The sequence below is a fragment of the Budorcas taxicolor genome, chromosome 9 (genome assembly GCF_023091745.1).
Source record: "Budorcas taxicolor isolate Tak-1 chromosome 9, Takin1.1, whole genome shotgun sequence".
Taxonomy (NCBI): domain Eukaryota; kingdom Metazoa; phylum Chordata; class Mammalia; order Artiodactyla; family Bovidae; genus Budorcas; species Budorcas taxicolor.
The window spans coordinates 82,886,520-82,909,548 of NC_068918.1; the positions used below are offsets into that span (position 1 = coordinate 82,886,520).

Genomic DNA, 23,029 nt, shown 5'->3' on the forward strand with positions numbered 1-23,029 from the left:
GTGGCCTCTCTTGTTGAGAGCATGCGCAAGGTTTCAACAGTTGCAGCTCCCGGGCTCTAGAGCACCGGCTCGATAGTTGTGGCACATGGGCTTAGATGCTCTGTGGCATATTGGGTCTTCCCAGATCAGGGATTGAACCCGTGTCTCCTGCATTGGCAGGATTCTTTACCACTAAACCACCAGGGAAGCCACCTCTTTTCTTCTCCTTGAAGCGTCTTCTGCCATTGGCTTCAGGGTCAGACCCTTTCTCCTGGCTGTCTTCTGTTTTTGCCCTTCATTCCTTTCTTGCTGCCTTCAGTTTCTCCTTCCAATTCTCACTGTCAAATTGATGTTCTCTGTAGGAACACTGGATCCTCTTCAGTGAATAATCATGTTTTTGCCAAGCTTCACCCACCATTTATGCATGTCATTACTGCCAGGTTAATACACCTCTAGTTAGACTTCTCTTCTGGGTTCAGTGATTTTAGTTTCCACCTGGATATCATTATTTGAATGTTTGCTACACTGCTATGCTTCCCTGGTGGCTCAGACAGTAAAAAATCTGCCTGCAATGTGGGAGACCTGCGTTCGAACCCTGGGTCAGGAACATCCCTTGGAGAAGGGAATGGCAACCCACTCCAGTGTTTTTGTCTGGAGAATTCCATGGATAGAGGCTATAGTCAATGGGGTCGCAAAGAGTCAGACGCAACTGAGCAACTAACACATTCACTTTTCACTTTCTTTTACACTCCTACAACTCAGTGTGTAAAGAAAAAAAAAGCCTTTTTTAGAGTTCTTTCTTTTCATGGAGTTTCTGCTTCAGAGTGTAATGGAGTCTGAGAGTCCCATGTTTGAATTCTGGCTAAGTTAGTTAACCAATTTTTCCTCCCTTATCATATTGGCTAGCACCTCCAAGAAGATAATGCTGCCTTGTTCCTGTTCTTGGGTAGAAAGCATTTAGTTTTCACCATTAAGTGTGATGTTATCTGTAAATGTTTTTGTATATGCTCTTCATTATGAAGACTTCTAAAAAATAAATTTAAAAACATTTTTATTAGCTAATTATGAATCAATATTTTAAATATTTAGAGAATCTCCACTGACAATAACAAAGCCAAAATCCTCTGTAAGGAAATTTAAGGAAGTTTAAAATTGTATTTCAGGGAAACTGGCAGGGGTCAAAGAAACTGTCACCGATGAAGGAAGAAAAAAGATAAAATATGGTTTGGAAGAAATGAGCCGATAATAGTAGGTGCTAATTCTTCATTTGCTGAATGGGTGTGCAAATGATGCAAATTTAATTTGGCTAACATTTTATTCTTGGCATCAAATCTTTCTGCTCATGATTTAAATAAATCAGGAGAGAGAATAATTTTGGAATGTTGCAAATACTGTGTTATTCCTCTGTGCACGTATAAAGAGCATCACTGGAATTGTAATAGCTGAGAAATTTGGAGTTTAGCTCCCTTTTTTCATTATTAGGAAAATTAAACCGGATTTAGACCCAAAAGAGGCCTCTGGAACAGCCTGAACGTTCTCCTCATCAGAATCATATGTTAAAACGTGAATCTTGTTAATACAAATGACCATTCAGTGGACCGTGGTTAATTCTGGGACAAGGTCATATACACAGACCTTGCTTGATTGGTGTAGGTGACCTTTGGAAGGCTATGATGGTAACAAGAATGTACTTTGTAAAAATAAGAACATTTTTGTAGTTAGAATTGTAATTTTCCTAGAACTTGGAGCTTATGTTCAGTGTTAAATTGTTGATTATTATTATTATTTGTTTTTGTAGATTTATCTGGGCAGGTGAAGGAAGGAATAACTGTCTACAGAGTGTGCCTTAATTAGGTCTTTTAGGTGGAAAGTTAAGGGAGATGATTAATTAGAATTTTAAAGATGCTCTAGAGTATACTACGTACTCAGCAAACTTTTGTTAACACGATGCTGAGTGAAAAAAGTGTTGGCGGGTGGGGAGGGAAAGACTTGTGTTGAAATACATAATTCTGTCCTTTTTTTTTTCCCCCAACAAAAATGAGTTGGTCCCTGTTAGCTCTAAAATTCTTTTGAGTTCTGAAATAAATTATTAGTTGTTCAGGGCTTTATTCCAAGAGTTTTGCTTTCATCCTTAAGCAAGACTTCGCTATAACTCCATTCCTTCTTCACCTAATTGTTATCTATAATTTTTCTCCATTCACTGTTTATTGTAAATATTGCTCACTTTTCTCATGTCTAAAACGGGGGCAATAAGACACATACCTCAAATACCATGAGCCTTAAATGATAAGCTTGGCACTATATGTGGCATATATTGGGTCCTAAGTAAACTGAATATTAACCATCTTTGCTTTCCCCTTAGTCAAATAACTGCAATTATCTTTTTCCAGTGATTAAAACTATCATTTCTCTGGGTCTCTATTGTCCTAAAAAATATTTAAGCCCGCTCTTCTTACCCACAGCTAAATACTCTTTTCCCCTGATGTGGTAGGTCGGCACGGAGGAATACTTTTCTCTGTGTTCTTCAGGATTTGTTTCCGAGTCCTTACTTCTGTATCCATTACGGTTCTGCATCTTTATCTGAAGCTGTGGTTGGCTGGGTCTTTGTCGTCTATCCTGTCTTCTGTGATACCTAGCCGGCCCAAAGGAATTCTTTGTTTTTCCATTTTTACTTTTAGGAACAAAAGAGGCAGTCTTTTTCTCCAGCCATAGGAGAAAAGAGAAGCTTGGTTTGGAGAGTGTTCTCTCTTGCTGAATTACTAAGGAAAGGGCACATGGAAAACTTTTTCTTCAAATGTAAAGGGCACACATCGTACTGGGGAGCTTGGTGCATTTTCCTAAAGTGTAATAGGGATCCTAGCAAGTTTCAGAGAAGTCTCGAACTGCTCTGAGCTGCATTAAGCCTTCTTGCCCTCCTCATCCTTCCGACTACCCACCTGTTGTGAGAAGCATTTCAGCCCCCTGATGCCCTCTGACCTGCCATCTGCCAGCTGGTTCTGTGTGGACCGGGTTTTGCCTGCCCTGCCCTCTCTCCTTTGTCCCTAAGATGAGAAGTTTGGCGTTTAAGAGACAGGCTCTTTGTTCTTATTGCCGCCTGCCTTTGAGTAGATGGCAGAAAGAGGGAGAGAACGCTGCGTTTCCACTTTGCCTTAAACAGTCTTCCCTTGTGGCCAACTGGAGATGTGATGCACAGGCAGGGACAATGCTGAGTGAAACCCTGGCTGACTGCCTGCTTCCTTTGCTTTCTTCTCTGTTCAGTACAGCATTGACAATGAGTCACATGGCAGTGGGAAAGTCAGAAGCTAGTGTGGAAAAAAAAAACAAACCACGTGATTTTTATGAGTAAGACTAAAAAAGCCTAAACTTAGACGTTAGAAATGTAGAGTAAATGGAAGTGTTATGAATGATGGGAGGAGGGTTATATGGTCTCTAAGTGCAGAGGTCAGAAGGAAATGGACTAAGGGAAGAGGGATATAGGTTATATTATGAGGAACTTCCTGAGAGGGGCTCTGAGATATTGGAATGAGGAGTCACTGAGATTTTTTTTAGCACTCTCCTGGATGGATGGGGCTGTGTGTCTATATCAGGCACCAGCAAAGGCTGGAGTTGACCTTCTGATCTTCATTCTTTCATTTTTAGCTGGTTTCCTAAATATGATTACAGATACCAGTACTTTTTTTTTTTTAACTGCCATTCATTTAATGAGAAGAAATGGATTATTCAGGCATTCTGATATGGATTGCAGATCTTTCAAAAGTGATATGCTAAATATTTTCAGACTAAGGTATGAGTTTACATCCTAGCTTCCCTACTTAGCAGTTGCAGGACTTCAAAAAGAGGATTGTTGAGAATACTTAGATATTATTTATGAAGGACTTTATAAATTGCATATTTGCTGTATGCTACAGTGGGCTCTTAGACTTCCGGGAGAATTTCCATGTGAGCGTTGACCTCACATCTTCTGTGCCTTCTCTTTGATTTCCAGACCTCCTTGTCTCTAGTGTTGCTTGGGGCACTGGAGGAGAAGGATCTTATTTATATTCTCCTGTTTGTTCTAGTTTTCAGAGCTCCCCCCTCCCGCCCTTCCTGAAGGTAGTGAAGGTGGGGAGGTGTGGGGAGGTTTTGCATTATTGGAAAGTAAAGTCGGTTTTGAGAAAGTATAGGTTTAGAGAAGAAGGAGAGGTGGAAAACAAAGCTGGGAAACATAAACAGGCCGCCAGGATTGGGTAGGTGTGGGGTGCGTCAATAAAATCTATTTCAAATTTAATGTATATGTGTACGTCATGTTCCATGACTACTTAAAAATGTACCAGTGGTTCTTCCATCCATTCCTCTGTGTGAGCTGCGTTTTTCACAGCAGCAGAGCTTAGGGAAAGGCAGTTGCAAGTAGCTTCCTGGAAGGTGTTCAAGATAAAAATTTGGTCTGTTTTTCTCTAAATGTAAGTAATGAGAAGAAATGTAAGCCTTTTTGATTTGACGCGTTACTTTTGTTAAATTGTTTGTATGTTGCATTTAGGGAAAGACCATGGATTCTCCAACCTGCCTTGGTGGACGGTAGTGGGTCAGGCTGAGCGCTGTGTTACTTCTGCACCAAATACCACCCTGACCCCCTTACAAACTCTTACCCCCGACCCCCTTACAAATGGTGAGCAAGGCCCCCAGGCTCTCTGTGTCAGCCTAGCCAGGGCCCTGCCGCAGGCCTGGCCAGCTGCACGCTCGTCTCTGCCGCCAGGGCACTGACTCAGGAGCTGGATGGCCAGCTGCGGCTCCTGCGATCCCGACTCACTTGCTGCTGTGAGTTGGGAATGGTGGCGTGTGGTGGCGGGTGCCCACCTCGGTCCACCTTCAGGAGGCCTGACCCTGGTGATGCCGGGCCTTCTTCAGCAGTTTGTCCCCGGGCCGCCTAGGTTGTGATCTTGGTCTCAATGCCAAAACAAGCTGCTCTGCCTTGGCTAGATGATCAGATCTGCTTTCAGTGACCTTACAACATTTTGTGTCCTAAAGTGTGGCCTATCGGAAGTCAGTTTTGTTTTCGTTGTTGGTGTAGACAACATAAATGTTTTCTCTCTGTTCTGGAGGCTGAAATTCTAAGATCAAGGAGCTGGCGGGGCCGGCTTCAACTGAGGCTTTCCCTGGTTTTCTCCATCCTCACGTGGTCCTCCTGCTGTATGGGCGCAGCCTGGTGTGTGTCTGTGTACCCTGATCTCTTCTCTCTCTTCTTCTTTTTTTCCTTTGAATCAACTTTTATTAAATTCAGTTCTTTGTTTGCAACATTCACAGAACATAAGTTAACTATTCAGTTCCACAAGATAAAGAGTATTTCAAAGTCAGAAATGTAAATTTGCACACTGAAAGAAATATAAGCCTTGTATTTTGATAATTTTTAAAAGGGCAACTATTGTTGTTGTTGTTCAGTTGCCAAGTCCTGTCCCACTATTTGCGATCCCATGGACTGCAGGATGCCAGACTTCGCTGTCCTTCACCATCTCCCAGAGTTTGCTCAAACTCATGTTCATTGAATCAGTGATACCATCCAACCATCTCATCGTCTATCGTCCCCTTCTCCTTCCTTCAATCTTTCCCAGCATCAGGATCTCTTCTGATGAGCTGGCTTCTTGCATTAGGTGGCCAAAGTATTGCAGTTCAGCATCAGTCCTTTCAATGAAATATTCAGGACTGCTTTCCTTTAGGATGGACTCGTTTGATCCCCTTGCAGTCCCAGGGACTCTCAAGAGTCTTCTCAAACACCATGATTCAAAAGCTTCCAGTTCTTTGGTGCTCAGCCTTCTTTATGGTCCATTTCTCACATCCGTTCATGACTACTGGAAAAACCATAGCCCTGACTATTCAGACCTTTGTCGGCAAAGTGATGTCCCTGCTTTTTAATACACTACACTTGTCATAGTGTTTCTTCCAAGGAGTAGGGGTCTGATAATTTCATTACTGCAGTCACCATCCTCAGTGGTTTGGGAGCCCAGGAAAATAAAGTCTGTCACTGTTTCTATTGCTTTCCCATCTATTTGCCATGAAGTGATGGGACCAGATGCTGCGATCTTCATTTTTTGAATGTTGAGTTTTAAGCCAGCTTTTTCACTCTCCTCTCACTTTCATCAAGAGGCTCTTTAGTTCCTCTTCACTTCCTGCCATTAGTGTGGTACTATCTGCATATCTCAGGTTGTTGATATTTCTCCTGGCAATCTTGATTCCGGCCTGTGTGTCATCCAGCTGGCATTTCACATGATCTACTCTGCATATAAGTTAAATACAGAGAATGATAGTGTACAGTCTGGACATGCTCCTTTTCCAGTTTGGAACCAGTCTCGTTCCATGCCTGGTTCTAACTGTTGTTTCCTGACCTGCATCCGGGTTTCTCAAGAGGCAGGTCAGGTGGTCTGTTCCCATCTCTTAAAGAATTTTCCACAGTTTCATTCATACAGTCAAAGGCTATTGGGTAGTCAGTGAAGCAGAAGTAGATGTTTTTCTGGAATAATTCTCTTTCTTTTTCTGTGATTGTTTTTCCATTGCTGTGTAGCAAATGGCTAGTTATTTTCACAGTTTCTGTGAGTCTGGCGTCGTAGCCCAGGGTCTCTGGGAGGCTTTTGCTCAAGTCTGTTGGCCCGAGATGCTGCCATCTCAGAGTTCAACTGGGAGAGGATCCATTTCCAAGTTTACTTCATGGTTGATGGCAATTAGAATCATAGTTTAAATGATGTAGGAAATCTGTCTCTATTTAGAGATCTTGATATGAAGTGGAGACTTCTTTTGTGTAAATCTGCAGTTTGATATTGGAACTTGCTCAAAGATGGCTGTACTTTAAAAGAAAACACACACACAATTTTATTGAGGTATACTTTGTTGTTGTTGAGTCGCTAAATTGTGGACTTTTGCAAACATGTGGACTATAGACTGCCATGCTCGTATTTCCAAGAAATTTTCCAGGCCAGGCAAGAATACTGGAGTGAGTTGCCATTTCCTTCTCCAAGGAGTCTTCCTGACCCAGGGATCGACCCGCCATCTCCTGCTTGGCAAGTAGATTCTTTACCACAGAACCTCTAGGCTTTGAAATGTATGGGTATACTTAAAAAAATATGATTTTAATTCTGATCTTACTGAAGCCAATGAAAAGAAAAAACTGCTCCCAACTACTTACTCTCATGTAATTACAGCCTTTATTATACCATAGCATTCTTTACCTCAATAGAATGTCTTGATTCCTAAGCATTTTATTTTTGTCCTGTTAAGTTTTGAAAAAATTGACTCATTTTGATAGGTAGAATTTAAAGCATGGATTTTCAAACTGTGCTTCTCTGGAAAGAAGGTGGCACTCATACAGGACCAGGCTGTTTCTCCCTCCTTTCCTTATTTGCTCATTGCACAAGCTTCAGTTTCACATACTGTCATAGTACACATTTACAGCTTCCACTTACAAAGATATATATTTATAGGGTTATATAATCTACTACATATATAACATACATAATCTCTTATAATATGTAAAACTTTAATTATGTATAGACTACATGTGATCCTCTGTTACATATTACATGTATGTAGTAGAAGTACAGTTAGTTGCTCCTTCATGTCCAACTCTTTGTGACCCCATGGACTGGAGCCTGCCAGGCTTCTCTGTCCATGGAGGACAAGCATACTGGAGTGGGTTGCTAGTCCCTTCTCCAGGGCATCTTCTCAACCCAGGGGCTGAACTTTGGTCTCCTGCAATGCTGACAGATTCTTTATGGTTTGAACCACTGCTGCTGCTGCTGCTAAGTCACTTCAGTCGTGTCCGTCCGATCCTGTGCGACCCCATAGACGACAGCCCACCAGGCTCTACCGTCCCTGGGATTCTCCAGGCAAGAACACTGCAGTGGGTTGCCATTTCCTTCTCCAATGCATGAAAGTGAAAAGTGAAAGTGAAGTCGCTCAGTTGTATCCAACTCTTTGTGACCCCATGGACTGCAGCCTACCAGGTTCCTCCATCCATGGGAGTTTCCAGGCAAGAGTACTGGAGTGGGGTGCCATTGCCTTCTCCATTGAACCACTGGGGAAACCTCATTTTACATATATTATTTTCTAAAATTACCTGGAAAAGAAATGCAAGAGAGCAAAATGGCTGCCTGGGGAGGCCTTACAAATAGCTGTGAAAAGAAGAGAAGTGAAAAGCAAAGGAGAAAAGGAAAGATATAAGTATATGAATGCAGAGTTCCAAAGAATAGCAAGAAGAGATAAGAAAGCCTCCCTCGGCAATCAATGCAAAGAAATAGAGGAAAACAACAGGATGGGAAAGACTAGAGATCTCTTCAAGAAAATTAGAGATACCAAGGGAACATTTCATGCAAAGATGGGCTCGATAAAGGACAGAAATGGTATGGACCTAACAGAAGCAGAAGATATTAAGAAGAGGTGGCAAAAATACACAGAAGAACTATACAGAAAAGATCTTCACAACCCAGATAATAACGATGGTGTGATCACTCACCTAGAGCCAGACATCCTGGAATGTGAAGTCAAGTGGGCCCTAGAAAACATCACTACGAACAAAGCTAGTGGAGGTGATGGCATTCCAGTGAGCTGTTTCAAATCTTGAAAGATAATGCTGTGAAAGTGCTGCAATCAATATGCCAGCAAATTTGGAAAACTCAGCAGTAGCCACAGGACTGGAAAAGGTCAGCTTTCATTCCAGTCCCAAAGAAACGCAATGCCAAAGAATGAATGTTCAAACTACCGCACAATTGCGTTCATCTCACATGCTAGTAAAGTAATGCTCAAAATTCTCCAAGCCAGGCTTCAGCAATACGTGAACCGTGAACTTCCTGATGTTCAAGCTGGTTTTAGAAAAGGCAGAGGAATCAGAGATCAAATTGCCAACATCCGCTGGATCATGGAAAAAGCAAGAGAGTTCCAGAAAAACCTCTATTTCTGCTTTATTGACTATGCCAAAGCCTTTGACTGTGTGGATCACAATAAACTGTGGAAAAATTTGAAAGAGATGGGAATACCAGACCACCTGACCTGCCTCTTGAGAAACCTGCATGCAGGTCAGGAAGCAACAGTTGAAACTGGACGTGGAACAACAGACTGTTCCAAATAGGAAAAGGAGTACGTCAAGGCTGTATATTGTCCCCCTGCTTATTTAACTTATATGCAGAGTACATCATGAGAAACGCTGAGCTGGAAGAAGCACAAGCTGGAATCAAGATTGCTGGGAGAAATATCCATAACCTCAGATATGCAGATGACACCACCCTTATGGCAGAAAGTGAAGAGGAACTAAAAAGCCTCTTGATGAAAGTGAAAGAGGAGAGTGAAAAAGTTGGCTTAAAGCTCAACATTCAGAAAACGAAGATCATGGCATCTGGTCCCATCACTTCATGGGAAATAGATGGAGAAACAGTGGAAACAGTGTCAGACTTTATATTTTTGGGCTCCAAAATCACTGCAGATGGTGACTGCAGCCATGAAATTAAAAGACGCTTACTCCTTGGAAGGAAAGTTATGACCAACCTAGATAGCATATTCAAAAGCAGAGACATTACTTTGCCAACAAAGGTCCATCTAGTCAAGGCTATGGTTTTTCCAGTAGTCATGTATGGATGTGAGAGTTGGACTGTGAAGAAGGCTGAGCGCTGAAGAATTGATGCTTTTGAACTGTGGTGTTGGAGAAGACTCTTGAGAGTCCCTTGAACTGCAAGGAGATCCAACCAGTCCATTCTGAAGGAGATCAGTCCTGGGTGTTCTTGGGAAGGAATGATGCTGAAGCTGAAACTTGAGTACTTGGCCCACCTCATGTGAAGAGTTGACTCATTGGAAAAGGCTCTGATGCTTGGAGGGACTGGGGGCAGGAGGAGAAGGGGACAACAGAGGATGAGATGGCTGGATGGCATCACCGACTCAATGGACATGAGTTTGAGTAAACTCCGAGAGTTGGTGATGGACAGGGAGGCCTGGTGTGCTGCAATTCATGGGGTCGCAAAGAGTCAGACACGACTGAGTGACTGAATTGAACTGAACAATTATCTAAATAAAATATATAATCTGTTATCTAGTTCTCCTATATATGACGTGTGATGTATAATATGTGATATACAGTCTATTATGTATTATTGTCTACTACAGATAATATCAATATATGTATAATATTCCTATCTGAAATATAAGCTGATAGGAAGCAGATGTCATAAATCACTCTCATACCCTGTAGCACCCAGAACAGTAAGGTGTTTTTTTTCAGCAAATACTTAGAAGGTTGATTGCAGCTGATTTGGGTATGAACACTGTTTCTGAGCTGTAAGCAATTGGGAAATTGGATGCAGGTTCTTCTGGGCTTAGTGATGCCCAAAGGCAGCCAGGCCACCGTGCACCCTGGGTCACCCCATCAACGATTCAGGGGTACTGCTCACATTTGCTTCTCCTGACCCCCCTGACCCCACGCAGAAGGATTAGAGAGCATGAAGAGGGCATAAGGTGACCAGAAGGTTCTTGTCTGTTTTGTCACCTCCTGGGCTGGTCCTGGATGTGAGGACCTCCTGCTGGGCTGCGTGTGGCGGCCTGCCCTTCACTAAATGTGCCTCTGTCCGTGGACTGCGATGAGATTGGAACAGAGCACCGTTACTGGTATTTCTGTAGGTTGTGTAGTTACTATCCCTTGATGAAAAAGCCTTGATTTTGATGCCTGAGCTGTCTTGCTTTATTAAAATTTCCCTTCTGTTTTCTGGAAAACCCTTCATGATGCTGCTTCTAAGTGGGTCTAATGGTCATTTCTTGGCTTTTTGTCTGTGAGCCCAGGTGGAGGTTGTCCAGGCTGTGCATGGAGCTTAGGAGAGTGCAGTTCATTAGAGAAAGGCTTGGGAAGAATGAGATGAAGAGTTGTAGACAGCTATAGTAGGTGATGTCTTAGTTTGGGCTGTGACCAAAATGCCATAACTGGGTGACCTAAACATTTATTTCATAAAGCTCCAAAGGCCTGAAAGTTGAAGATCAAAGCACCAGCAGATTCCAAGTCTGGTGAGAGCCTGCTTCCCAGTCCATGGACAGCTGTCTCCTCCCTGTCCTCATGTAAGGGTGAGAGTTCTCTGGACCTTTATAAGTGTACTAATTCCATTTGTAAGGGCTCCATCCTCACCACCTATCCACATGTCAAAGGCCTGGCTTTCTAATACCATCATCTTGGGGTTAGGATTTCAACATATGAGTTGGGGGGGCCCTCAAACATTCATTCATAAATTTGCCCTTGTCCCTTCCCCAAAGTCATGTCCTTCTTGTCTGCATAATATACTCATTCATCCCAACAGTTCCTGAAGTTTTCATTCTTTCCAGCATCAGCTTTAAAGTCTAAGTCCAAAATCTCATCTAAACAGCATGTAAATCAGATACGAGTGAGACTCAGGTGCCATTCTATGGAGAGGCAAATTCCTCTTCAGCTGTGAGTCTGTGAAACCAAACGAATTATGTGCTTTTCAGACATAATGGTGGCATAGGCAAAGGGTAGACATTCTTGTTCTAAAGGAGAAATAGGAAAGAAGAAAAGGGTAACAAGTCCATGTGATCATGTCATAACATTTCAACCTTAAGGCTGGGGAGCAATCCTCTTTGATGCTCTGCCTCCCAGGTCTGGCTTGGCACGTTGGCTCTGCAGTGGCTGTCTGTTGGGGCCCTTCTTTTGGGATTCTCTGCCCCCCAGGTGGCTCTCTGCTGGGGCCCTCAGGCTCTCCTGGGCTGAGATGGCTGTCCCGTGGCTCCAGCCAGCCCTGTCCCTTGATATATAGCTGGAGGCATATATAGTATGCAAGAGCACTCAGTCATGTCCGACTCTTTGTGACCCCATGGACTGTAGCCCATCAGGGTCCTCTGTCCATGGGATTTCCCAGGCCAGAATACTGGAGTGGGTTGCCGTTTCCTCTTCCAGGGGATCTTCCCCACACAGGGATTGAACTCATGCCTTTTGTATCTCCTGCATTGGCAGGTGAATTCTTTACCATTGCATCACCTAGGAAGCCCCCATAGGTGGAGGAGACCATGTTTTCCTCTCCCACCCTGGGCCCCTGCCCTTAGGACCTGTGCTCATCACAGGTCCTGGTGATCTCTGGATTGTCTTTGAGATTGTGCTTCCACTGTCTTGATAGGGTCAATACTAGAATCTCCTTATCAAAGGGTGACTTGACCTTCCCTCAGTGTTCTCACTTTTTGCACTATAGATAGACTGAGAGGCTTTGTTTGTACCCTCCAAGAATCTGTTTCCCACAGTCCTGTGGAAGTTCTCTAATCAAATCCTGCTGTCCTTCAGAGTCATATTCCCTTGGGATTCCTAGTCCCTTTGCCAAATCCTCAGGATCGGAAGTCTGATGTGGGGCCTGGAATGTTTGCAACAGTGTGAGAACTCCTTTGGTATTCTTGTTCCTCAGTTTGTGGGTCGCCCACCTGGCGGGTATGGGATTTGATTTTAATGTGATCTTGCCCTTCCTGCCACCTCACTGTGGCTTCTGCTTTGTCCTTGGCTGTGGGGTATCTTTTTCTCGGTGGGTTCCAACATCCTCCTGTTGATGGTTTTTCAGCAGCTAGTTGCGATTTTGGTGTTCTCGCAGGAGAAGATGAGTGCATGTCCTTCCCTGATGGTCCAGGGGCTAAGATTCTGCCAGTACAGAAAGCCCAGGTTTTGATCACTGGTTAGGAAACTAAATCTCATATGCTGCAATGAGAATTCGCATGGCACAACTGAAAAAGGATTCTACATGCTGCAACTAAGACCCGGTGCAGTCAAATAAATGAATAATAAATAAAAGAAAATACATTGGTAGGAGGAGAATTTTCCAGATCTCCTAAGTCCTTCTTCCTTTTCTTGCTTAACGATTCCATGGTAAACATGGGAGTCTTTTACCTCTTGCATTTTACTGTAAATCGTCAGGAGCAGTCAAGATGTACCTTCAATCATTTACTTAGAAATCACTCCAGCTAAAAGTCCAATTTTGTTGCTCCCAAATTGAACCACAAAACACTGAAACAGGAGCACAGTTTATCCAAGTTGTTCGTCATTTTATGATAAGGATTGTCTTTTCCTCATCTCTGTCTGAGACCACATCAGAATGCCTTTTACTGTTCATATTTCTACCAGCATTCTGTTTGTGATAACTTAAGTAGTCTCTGGGAAGATGGAATCTTTCTGTCTTGGTCTTGAGGAGTGGCAGCAGGAGGGTCGGGGAGGGAGGCAAGAATGCTGAAGTGGTTTGCCATTCCCTCCTCCAGGAAAGATTGAAGATAAAAGGAAAAGAGGGTGGCAGAGGATGAGATGGTTAGATAGCATCACCACTCAGTGGACATGGATTTGAGCCAATTCCAGGAGAGTGTGCAGGACAGAGAAACCTGCTGAGCTGCAGTCCATGGGGTCACAAAGAGTGAAACACGACCTAGTGACTGAGCAACAACTGTACGGAGGACTCAAGGATGGGCAAACGGCCATTAAATACATAAAGAGATGCTCAGCATCACGGGTTACTAGGGAAATGCAAGTCAGAACCACAGTGAGATACCTCTTCACACCCATCAGGATAGTATTACCAAAAAGAATCCCCCCAAACCAAAAACAGAAAGCCACAAAAGCGTAAGTGTTGGCGAAGATGTGGAGAATTTTGTGTCCTTGTACACTGTTGCTGGACTTCCCTGGTGGCTCAGATGGTAAAGCATCTGTCTGAAATGCGGGAGACCTGGGTTCGATCCCTGGGTTGGAAAGATTCCCTGGAGAAGGCAATGGCAACCCACTCTGGTACTCTTGCCTGGAAAATCCCATGGATGGAGGAGCTTGGTGCAGGCTACTGTCCGTGGGGTTGCAGAGTCAGGCACGACTGAGCGACTTCACTTTCTTTCACTTTCACACTGTTGCTGGGCACGTAAAACGATGCAGTTGCTATAGAGCAGCATTACTGTGGAGTAGAGTTACTATATAATCCAGCAACTCCATTTTTCAGTATATACTCAAAAGAGTTGAAAGCAGGGCTTCAGACAAGTATTTGTGTGCCCACATTCATAGCAGTGTTATTCACAACAGCTGAAAGGTAGAAGCACCAACTGTCCACGGGCAGATAAATGAATAAACAACATGTGGTGTATACAGACAATGGAGTTTTATTCCACCTTAAAGAAGAAAATTCTGCCGTTTGCTACAAGATGAGTGCACCTTGAAGACCTTATGCTCAGTGAATTGAGCCAGTCACAAGGCGGATACTGTTTAATTTCACACACTTGCATGTCTGTGCTGTGTGCATGCTAAGTTGCCCAGTCGTGTTCAACTCTTTGCAACCCCATGGACTGTAGCCAGCTGAGCTCCTCTGTCCACGGCATTCTCCAGGCAAGAATACTGGCTGTTGGATTCTTTACCACTGCGCCACCTGGGAAGCCGCATGAGGTACCTTGAGTTGTCAGATTCATAGAGACAGGAAGTTTTGGGTTGGCCCAAAAAGTTTGTAAGGTGAAGTGAGTTCTGCTGTGTATGATTTACCACCATTTAAAAAATTCATGGGAAAAAAAGCCATGTCCCCTTGTACACTGTTTACCATGGGGAGTTAAACTGACATATACTGAGTTTTCAACTGAAGAATAATGTTCTGGTCAGTTCTATGAGAATGTTGAGATCACCAGAATTTTGTTTTCATCTGCTTTAGCAATAATCAAGTCTCCCTCTTTTCTCTCCCGCCTCCCTGTCTAAGAAATAAGGCTGTCCTTGAGGTCTTGCCTGGGCCGTGTCTGGAAGGGGAAGTCTGACAGCCGTAGCGGAGTCCTGAATAGTGTGCTGCTGAATGGCAACCCACTGCAGTGTTCTTGCCTGGAGAATCCCAGGGACGGGGGAGCCTGGGGGCTGCTGTCTATTGTCTATGGGGTCACACAGAGTCGGACACGACTGAAGTGACTTAGCAGCTGACATTTGCAGAAGCTGTTGGGTAACGAGGTGAAACACTGAAGAGGAGAGGGGTTGTCAGTCTGGGAGAATCCAGGTTTTGTTGGATGTCAGGCTTATACAATTTGGGGTTCTCCTTAAAAAAGAAGATGAAAAGATCTTTCTTCCAAAACTTGTACAAGAGTACTTGTAAATGTGTTGGGGCCCGCCCCAGGGTTTTAGAAGGAGCCGTGAAGCTTAAGCATCATTAATTTAATGTAACTTGTCTTTGTTGAGGAATAGAGTAGGGAGTGTCCAGAGCGAACCGCTCACCACCTCTGACCTTTGTCCTCGGAAGCAAAAAGATTTGGCAAGACATGTCAAATCCAGAAGCCGGACAAGTAATTAGAAAGCCCCTAGGGATGGAAAACGGTTTATTCCATTTAAACTCACTCTGGTCCCCATTTACTTTAACCATCTTCCCAGATGACCGTTTCTACTGTAATTTAGCATGACAAAGTGACCTTTGCCCAAAATCAATTAACTTTTAATTTCTCGCCTAGACTGTTGCCTGATAAAATTTTAGAAGCACTTTCTGAGGAATTGGATAAAATTTCCATGATAATTATGACCTTGAGGTAGTCTTGTGTCAAAAAAGATGCATACTCTTCTTTGGCTAATTACTTTCTCATCTTTCCGCCCACTCTGATTAGTCTTCATATCTGTTTCAGACTTAGATAAATACTTCTTCAATCAGAGATTAGAAGAATCTCATTACCTCTGGGAATTCCTCAGTGCCACTCAGGCCTTTAATGAAGCTGTTAGGAGCCTTTGTCATTGAAAGCAGGGCTTAAGTGACCAGATGGACTTCTTGGAAGCAACTTGTACAAATGTCAGGCAAGAAGAGATTTAATGAGGCTTAACACGTGCAGCGGAAGGGAGAGTGGGTCCTGCGTTTCTTCTTGTTGAGTTGTATCACCTTCAGTAATAGCCTAATTTCTTCTTTTTGTAGAAGTGGAACTTTCAGAAATAAAACGATATGAGTTTATTCCATATCAAGAAAGTGAAAATAAAGCAAAAAATCGCAGCATGCTTCACACTTTCTTTTGTGGCAGGACGCATTATCCTGAGGGAGCACAGACCTTGTACTGCCAGGGCGAGGGCAGCCGCCAGTCAGGCTTCTCAACTTGGCCAGATCCCTGATTTTCTGATGTAGATTTCAGGGTCCAGATTGCTCATTGTCCAAATGCCAGTTGGGCACTGGGATGGATTTGCCAGATTCATTTTCACTTCTTAGACAAAGCTGGAATTTGAATCTGAAATTAAAGGTGAAAAACAAGGTCTCTAAATCAATCAAACCCCATTATCATTCGAGTGGGGCTTTTATTACTGTTTCCGGCCTTTTGGATAATAGAAAACTGTTCGTAAAAAAAAAAAAAAAGTCCCTCCCCTTCCCCAGAGACTTCGGGGAAACTTTATAAAACTTCATGTTAGTGGTGAATCGCAGGCTGCTTTGCTTTATTTTGGTCTCTGAAAAGATGAGAGGAGGAGGAGCTCCGAATCTGTTGAGAATAGCCTTCCTTTCTGTGGGTTTGAATGTAGCCAGATTATTTTTGGCTTTATCCTGGTATTCCAAAGAAAAGGGTGTGGTTGAAAAAAATGATATTGAGAATTTATAAAACAGAGAAATTTTGTATTGTTCTGAGTTTTTTTGTTTTTTTTTTTTTGGTTGTGCCTTGTGGTTTAGGGGAATCTTAGCTCCCTGACCAAAGATTAAACCCGGGCTCTTGGCAATGAAAGCACAGAGTCCTAACCACTGGACCACCAGGGAATTAATTCCCTATTCTGAGTTTTAGTGTGATCAGTGAAAAAAGGAAGAATTTTTTAAAAGAATGCCAGCTAAAATATAGTTTGCATGTTCATTGCACAGCTTCGGTCATGACTGTTTCCATATGCGTGCCTAAAATGTATAGGCTTCATTACTACCAAATAGTTGGTTTGTAGGCATTCTCTCATCTAAATGGTGCTGAAAACTCAGCTCCTTTGTGCACTGGTGCCTAATCAAATAGTGGAGTTTTTGAGCGAAGTAGAAAAGGATAGCTTTATTACTTTGCCAAGCAAAGGGGGCCACAGTGGGCTGTCCCCTCAAAACCACGTTGTCCTTCCTTGGAGAAGACAGCAAGAAGTTTTATGGTAATTGTTCAAAGAGAGGGTGATCAGCTGGTGGACATTCTTCTGCTGGGTTGGTGATGAGGTAAAGTCAGAGTCAGCATCGTCAAGACCTTCAGGTCCAACTGGTCTGGGGTCTCCATGCTTGTGGGCAGCATACCATCATTAAGTTAATCGTTGACGTCTCCCACCTGGAGGGGGTTTCAGCATTTGCAAAACGGCTTAAAGATAAAGGCTGTTCTTGACTGTTTCACCCTCTTCTCACATTCCCTCCCTTCCCTAATTAACTGTTTGAATCTGCCCATTGGAATCCAGGAAAGGTCATGGAGGCTGAGTGAAGGCTGTTCCCTATGATCAAAGAAATGAGGGACACTGGAAGGCTTTGTGCCCAGGAGCCCCAGAGGCCCCCTGCATGGTATCATAAATTCTTGTAACCCTTCGGTGAAAGTAAGAACAATAAGGTTGGTTTTAAAATTAACTTCTTCACACTCTTGCCTTCTTCATCTGAGACAGATCCATATTGCCTGTGTGATGTTAGTTCCAATTAGGGCAGTTTGGAAACTTTATTTTTAGTGTGAGAGGAAAAAAAAAAGTGGCTTGCTTTGAAATAAATTAACAAATAGACCCAGTTGAAACAGTTTTGTATGGGAAATTCGTTCCCTCACCCTGGCAGATTGGCCAGAAGCCAGCATTTACAGCTTTATTCTGTTTCTTTCCTTTTTTTCCCCTAACTTTTTATCTACAGCGTTTGTTCATTGAGAGAGAGGAAAACCTTTTCCTGTGGTTCCCCCACCCGTCCTGTTGCAGGCGGTTGCCCGGCCCCCATGCCCTCCAGGGCTTGGTCCATTTGGCACTTGGGCCTCTCAGCTCTTTTATTAGCAATTGCCTCCTTAGCAGGGTTGAATGCAGGCAGGATCCCACTGGTCATCCTATGTTAGTGGGGAACTTAAGGATGTGGGACTTCCCTGGTGGCTCAGATGGTAAAGAATCCGTCTGCAGTGCAGGAGACCTGGCTTCCATCCCTGAACTGGGAAGATCCCCTGGAGGAGGGCATGGCAACCCACTCCAGTATTCTTGCCTGGAGAATCCCATGGTCACAGGAGCCTGGTGGGCTACAGTCCATGGGATCACAAAGAGTTGGACATGGCTAAGACTTAACGATGTCTCTGATGTTTTTAGCTCACTCATCCCGTAATTACATTAAACACTAGTGACTGTATTAGGGTTCTTTCCCTACATGATTTTATTTCCACCTCATAACATTATGGAGGAAGCATTGTCATCTACACGATCAGATGAGGAAGGCATGACTCTGGCAGGAGAGAGATCTACCCAGAGTCACGTGGACAAGAAGGCGCAGAAAGTGGGTTTAAAACCAGGTTCTGCTGACTGCTCTCCCCACACCCCCTGCTGCCTTCATAGAGCTGGAGGGGCTTTTAGAGACCTTCTTGTCCAAGGGTCTCAGCACTGGCAGCACAAGAGAGCCACCTGGAGGATTTAAAATGAAGACACCATTGGGCTCGTCCCTGGCCGGCTAGATGGAGTCTCTGGAGGGGGATCTCAAAGTGGGCGGGGCAGGGGGGAGTGGCTCCTGGGGTGATTGTGCTATGCAGGTCTCGCTGCTGTAGTCCAGCTCCCTCAGCTTTCAAAGGAGCCTGAAGCCCAGCAATTTCTCCTTGCTCTAGTCTGCAAGGAGGGAGGGCTCTTTGCCCTGTCTGTAGTCTAGAACTGCAAGGGAGATGGGCCTGGAGAATGCGAGTGCGAGGAATTGGCTCACACATTGTTCTCCAGGGTTTCTGCTCTTCTCAGAGCTTCCGCTGGGAACCCCGTGCCTCTCTGGGATGGGGGGTGGATGTGTGGACTCTGACTCTGCAGGACAGTCCCCTCTTCTGTGTGGCAGTATCCCCCCCCCCCCCCACCCCCAAGCAGCCCTGCCTCCATTGCCACTGGCATTTGGATTTGTTACCATGGCTTATTCTTGTTGGAAACGCGACATGAGCTAGCGATGGCTCCCAGACTTGTAGGGGGTCTATGAGATGCATCTCAAGAGAGATTTTCTGGTCAGACTTGTGAAGACGTGGGGTGAGTAGGGGAGATGGTGGGGATGCTGAGCTCCCGATGGGTCTGGGGTCGGGATACCCAGGTTCTTCTCTCCTTTGTCGGCCGTCCGCCTCCTCCCCATGCTGTTCGTCCTGCTCAGGGTTCCTTGTCCCAGGTTCGCCCAGGAGGCAGCAGGCAGTGGCTGTCCAGCCCCCAAAGGTCTTTCTGCACCCCCTCCAGCCTGAGCTGAGTGAGGACGAGAAGTCCCAGCCACCTCACCTCATCCTGCTCCTCTTCTGTCTTTTCAGCCCGGCCCCTGAGGCCCAGTGATTGAAAACACATGGGATAAAGGGAGTGGACGGTGAAGGAAAGCACTTTGCCTTGTGAGGCAGAGAGGAGAGGGGTGTCAGCATACAGACGCTCTTGGCAGCGAGGGAAACAGAAGCGACTGACAGATGAACACTGTTAAGTACAAACCCAGTGCTACCAGATGAGTCACATAGAACTGGACGGGAGACATGGGCATTAGGCGGGCTAAGCCGGGAGACGTTGGGTATTAGGCAGGCTAAGCCGGGAGACGTGGGCATTAGGTGGGCTAAGCCGGCATGCTTGAAACACTCTCACTGGGGGGACTTCCCTGGTGGTCCAGTGATTAAGAATCCACCTTGCAGAGCAGAGGACGCAGGTTCGATCCCTGGTCGGGGAACTAAGATCCCACGTGTGGCGAAGCAACTAAGCCCGGTGCCGCCATGAAAGAGGCCATGCTCTGCAACTGAGGTCCCAAGTCCCCCAACTGAGACCCGACACAGCCAAAACAAAAAAAAATTCTGATTTTTGTGGTTTGCTGCTGTCCGTTGTGATGAGAGAGATTGTTGGAGCAAATCACGCACAGAGACAAAAAGAGCAAATGAATGAACAAGGCTGCGAGGAAAAAAGTGGGACCCAGACCGGAGGAGGAGAAGTAGAAGGGAGGATGTGAGCACAGATGAGTTTGGGATAAGGGAGTCAGAAAACAGCAGCGTGAGGCGGGCTTAGAGGTGGGAACCAGAGCCACAAGGGAGCCTGGAAGGCCCGCACGTCTCTGGGAAGGTAGCGAGAGGGCTGTGGGAGACTTTGGCTGTATTGCTCCAGAGTATTTTTACAAGGTGATATAAATGGTGCAACAAACAAATGTGGGGCGTGCTTGAACAGAAAGCGCTCTTGAAATGCTCCACCCACTCATTGAGAGAGCCCCCCGCCCCTTGTTTGAGCTCCAGACACACCTGTGAACTCCAGACGGGAGTTTATCACCTTTTATCACCTTGACCTCGGAGACCCTGACCTCGGAGACCCTGGCCTTGGAGGCCAGGGGTGCTTTTCTGCCCGGGGAACCCAGAGAGAGGTTTCCAGGGTGGAGTCTGGGAAGGCAGTGTGTTTTCAGGTAGTTCATTTCATACCTAGGTTTTGTCGAACTCTTAAAAAAGAAATCAAAAAGATAATGGGAAATGCCTTGTTTAGTCTCTGTGTTTTCCTGATTTACACCTGCTTTAGTTGCCAAGCTTGCTCATTAGCGACGAGTCATTAGTGCTGTAATTACTGTTAGATTTGTCTGTAGCTGGAAAGTTCGTCTGACTTTACTTGCAGCTGAGTCTTGGCATGTCTGTTGTGTTGGCAACACCTAACCTTGTTCTGAGTACATTTTAACCGCCTGTTCTAACCTTCAGTTTTATAATTGGTGCACTGATCAGAATAGTTCTCATTTGAAGCAATAACTGTCCTTAAAAACAACACGAATTTAAAAAATCTGGTATAAACGTATGTTTGGAAAGGAAATTTGGAAGATTGATTTCCGGACAAACAAGATACTTTCATTTCAGTTTTTTTCTTAAATTACCAAAAAGTCTGGTTTGTCAGAAAATTATGTGGTAGTTGTAGGAAAATATTTGTTTTAAATATATATCATGATAAGAGAAATGACACTGTGATGAGTGTTCGATTTAGGTAAAAGCTAAGTCGTTTTTTGAACTGTGGTGTTGGAGAAGACTCTTCAGAGTCCCTCGGACTGTAAGGAGATCCAACCAGTCAATCTTAAAGGAAATCAGTCCTGAATATTCATTGGAAGGACTGATGCTGAAGCTGAAACTCCAGTACTTTGGCCACCTGATTCAAAGAACCGACTCAATTGGAAAAGACCCTGATGCTGGGAAAGATTGAAGGCTGGAGGAGAAGGGGGCGGCAGAGGATGAGATGGTTGGATGGCATCACCAGTGTGATGGACGTGAGTTTGAGCAAGCTCTGGGAGTTGGTGATGGACAGGGAAGCCTGGTGTGCTGCAGTCTATGGGGTCGCATAGAGTTGGACACGACTGAGTGACTGAACTAAAGCTGCTTTTGGTAGTTTTAGTAATTTTACATTTTCTCAACATACTGCTTCATTCTCTGTAACTGAAGCTAATGGTCTCCAGTAGAGAATAAGAAAACGGGATTTTGGATTCAAAGATGCAGTCTGGACAGAAGACCCCAGAGAGGGTACAGATATACAACCAGGAGGGAGAGCTGTCTAGAGGCTCGGTGTCCCCCAGAGGAGACCCCATCGGGACCCCTCTACTGGGCCTGGTGATGGAGCACATGTTATGTGCTGGCTTGCTATTTTTCGTCTTTTTACCAATTCAAGTTTAAGTTTCATTCTCCACATTTATTTTACTTAGGGAAGGAAAGCATCTCAGGAACTTGCCCAAGGGCAGAAATGCACTATTAGTAACCAGTAAGCCAGGAAGGAGACCTGAGTCCACCTGGTTCCAAAGCACATGTTCTTTCTACTAAACCATTGTTTCCTGGATGTCTCCTGGCAAGGTGTTCTTGGCCTAGAATGACCTCTTTTCAGTGATGGGTCTTTTCTATCAGATGTTTTCTGAAATCTTACCTCTTTCAAAGACTTTAGCAAAGCGATTTAAAATGAGGTGGCAGTTTCCCCCCTACTGTTCTATTTAAAGGTGTAGTTCTCGCAGCTTATTTAGCAGTTGCCGCCGTGGAAAGTGGATTTACTTTTTTAACTTGCACATGGGAGGAAGGTGAGATAGGTGGGAAGAGGCGTGTGGGGAAGATTAGTGCTCCTGTACATGAAAAACTAAGATGTTCACAGATGCAGGATGTGGTTTAAACCCCTCGGTCTATTGTAGTGACTTTACTTGTACCATTAAAGATAATACTGGTGACTGATTTTTGCTGCAAGACATTTCACATTAACATGCCATTTGCAATGATATACAAGCTACTCGATCTATCGATTAGTCATAGAACGTTTACATGTTCTGTTCCTGACTCCGCTTAACAAATATTAAATTTTTGAAGGATTATGGAATTGACTGTGTGGTATGCAACATGGGAATATCTCTATTCTCCATGCTCTGCCTAGCCACAAATTCTATGACAAAAGTCAATCTCAGGAAAATAGTCTGTAAGTTCCGTTAAATGAAGGACTATGTTTGTTGGCTCTTATAAATTTAGTATCTGTCAGTGTAGAGTTGAGACTATCTTGATATTATTACTTCAAATTCATTTCAATCTTCTGTACCTTTTATGGTATAATGAAAATGGGTTGTTACCATGACATTGGGCATCCAAAGTACTGAAACTTTAAGGAGATATTGTTTACATTTAGAAAGTTCAGTTGATAAGAATACAATATATTTATCAAGATAACTACTCTGAAGCTTACATACAAAGAGGGAGCGAGAACACAAACATGGTAAAATGATGATACTTGGAGAAACTGGGTATCTGGATGAGGGGTGTGTGGGAGTTCTTTAACTATTCTTACAACTTTTTTTTTTTTTTCAGCCGTGCTGTGTGGCATGCAGGATCTTAGTTCTCCAATCAAGGATCAAACTCTTAATATGCATATCTGAGAAAAATAATTGTGTAAGGAGACAGAAAATTTGGGGTTGATAATGAAGGAACCCATTAGAGAGAAAATGCTAGAGAACTGAGCTTGTATGGCCGT

The 23,029-nt window shown here is 44.1% G+C and overlaps 1 protein-coding gene across 3 annotated transcripts in view; it reads left to right on the forward strand.

Moving 5' to 3' along the window:
• TIAM2 (TIAM Rac1 associated GEF 2) overlaps window positions 1-23,029 on the forward strand; it is a 238,380-nt gene that overhangs the window by 39,614 nt on the left and 175,737 nt on the right. The window contains exon 1 of one of the 3 annotated variants that reach the window (XM_052645854.1): window positions 1,216-1,227. The exons of the other annotated variants lie outside the window; for them this stretch is intronic. The gene's annotated coding sequence lies outside the window, so the exon portion shown is untranslated. Of the gene's footprint in view, window positions 1-1,215; window positions 1,228-23,029 lie in introns of those variants that run through there. 3 annotated transcript variants of the gene reach the window in all.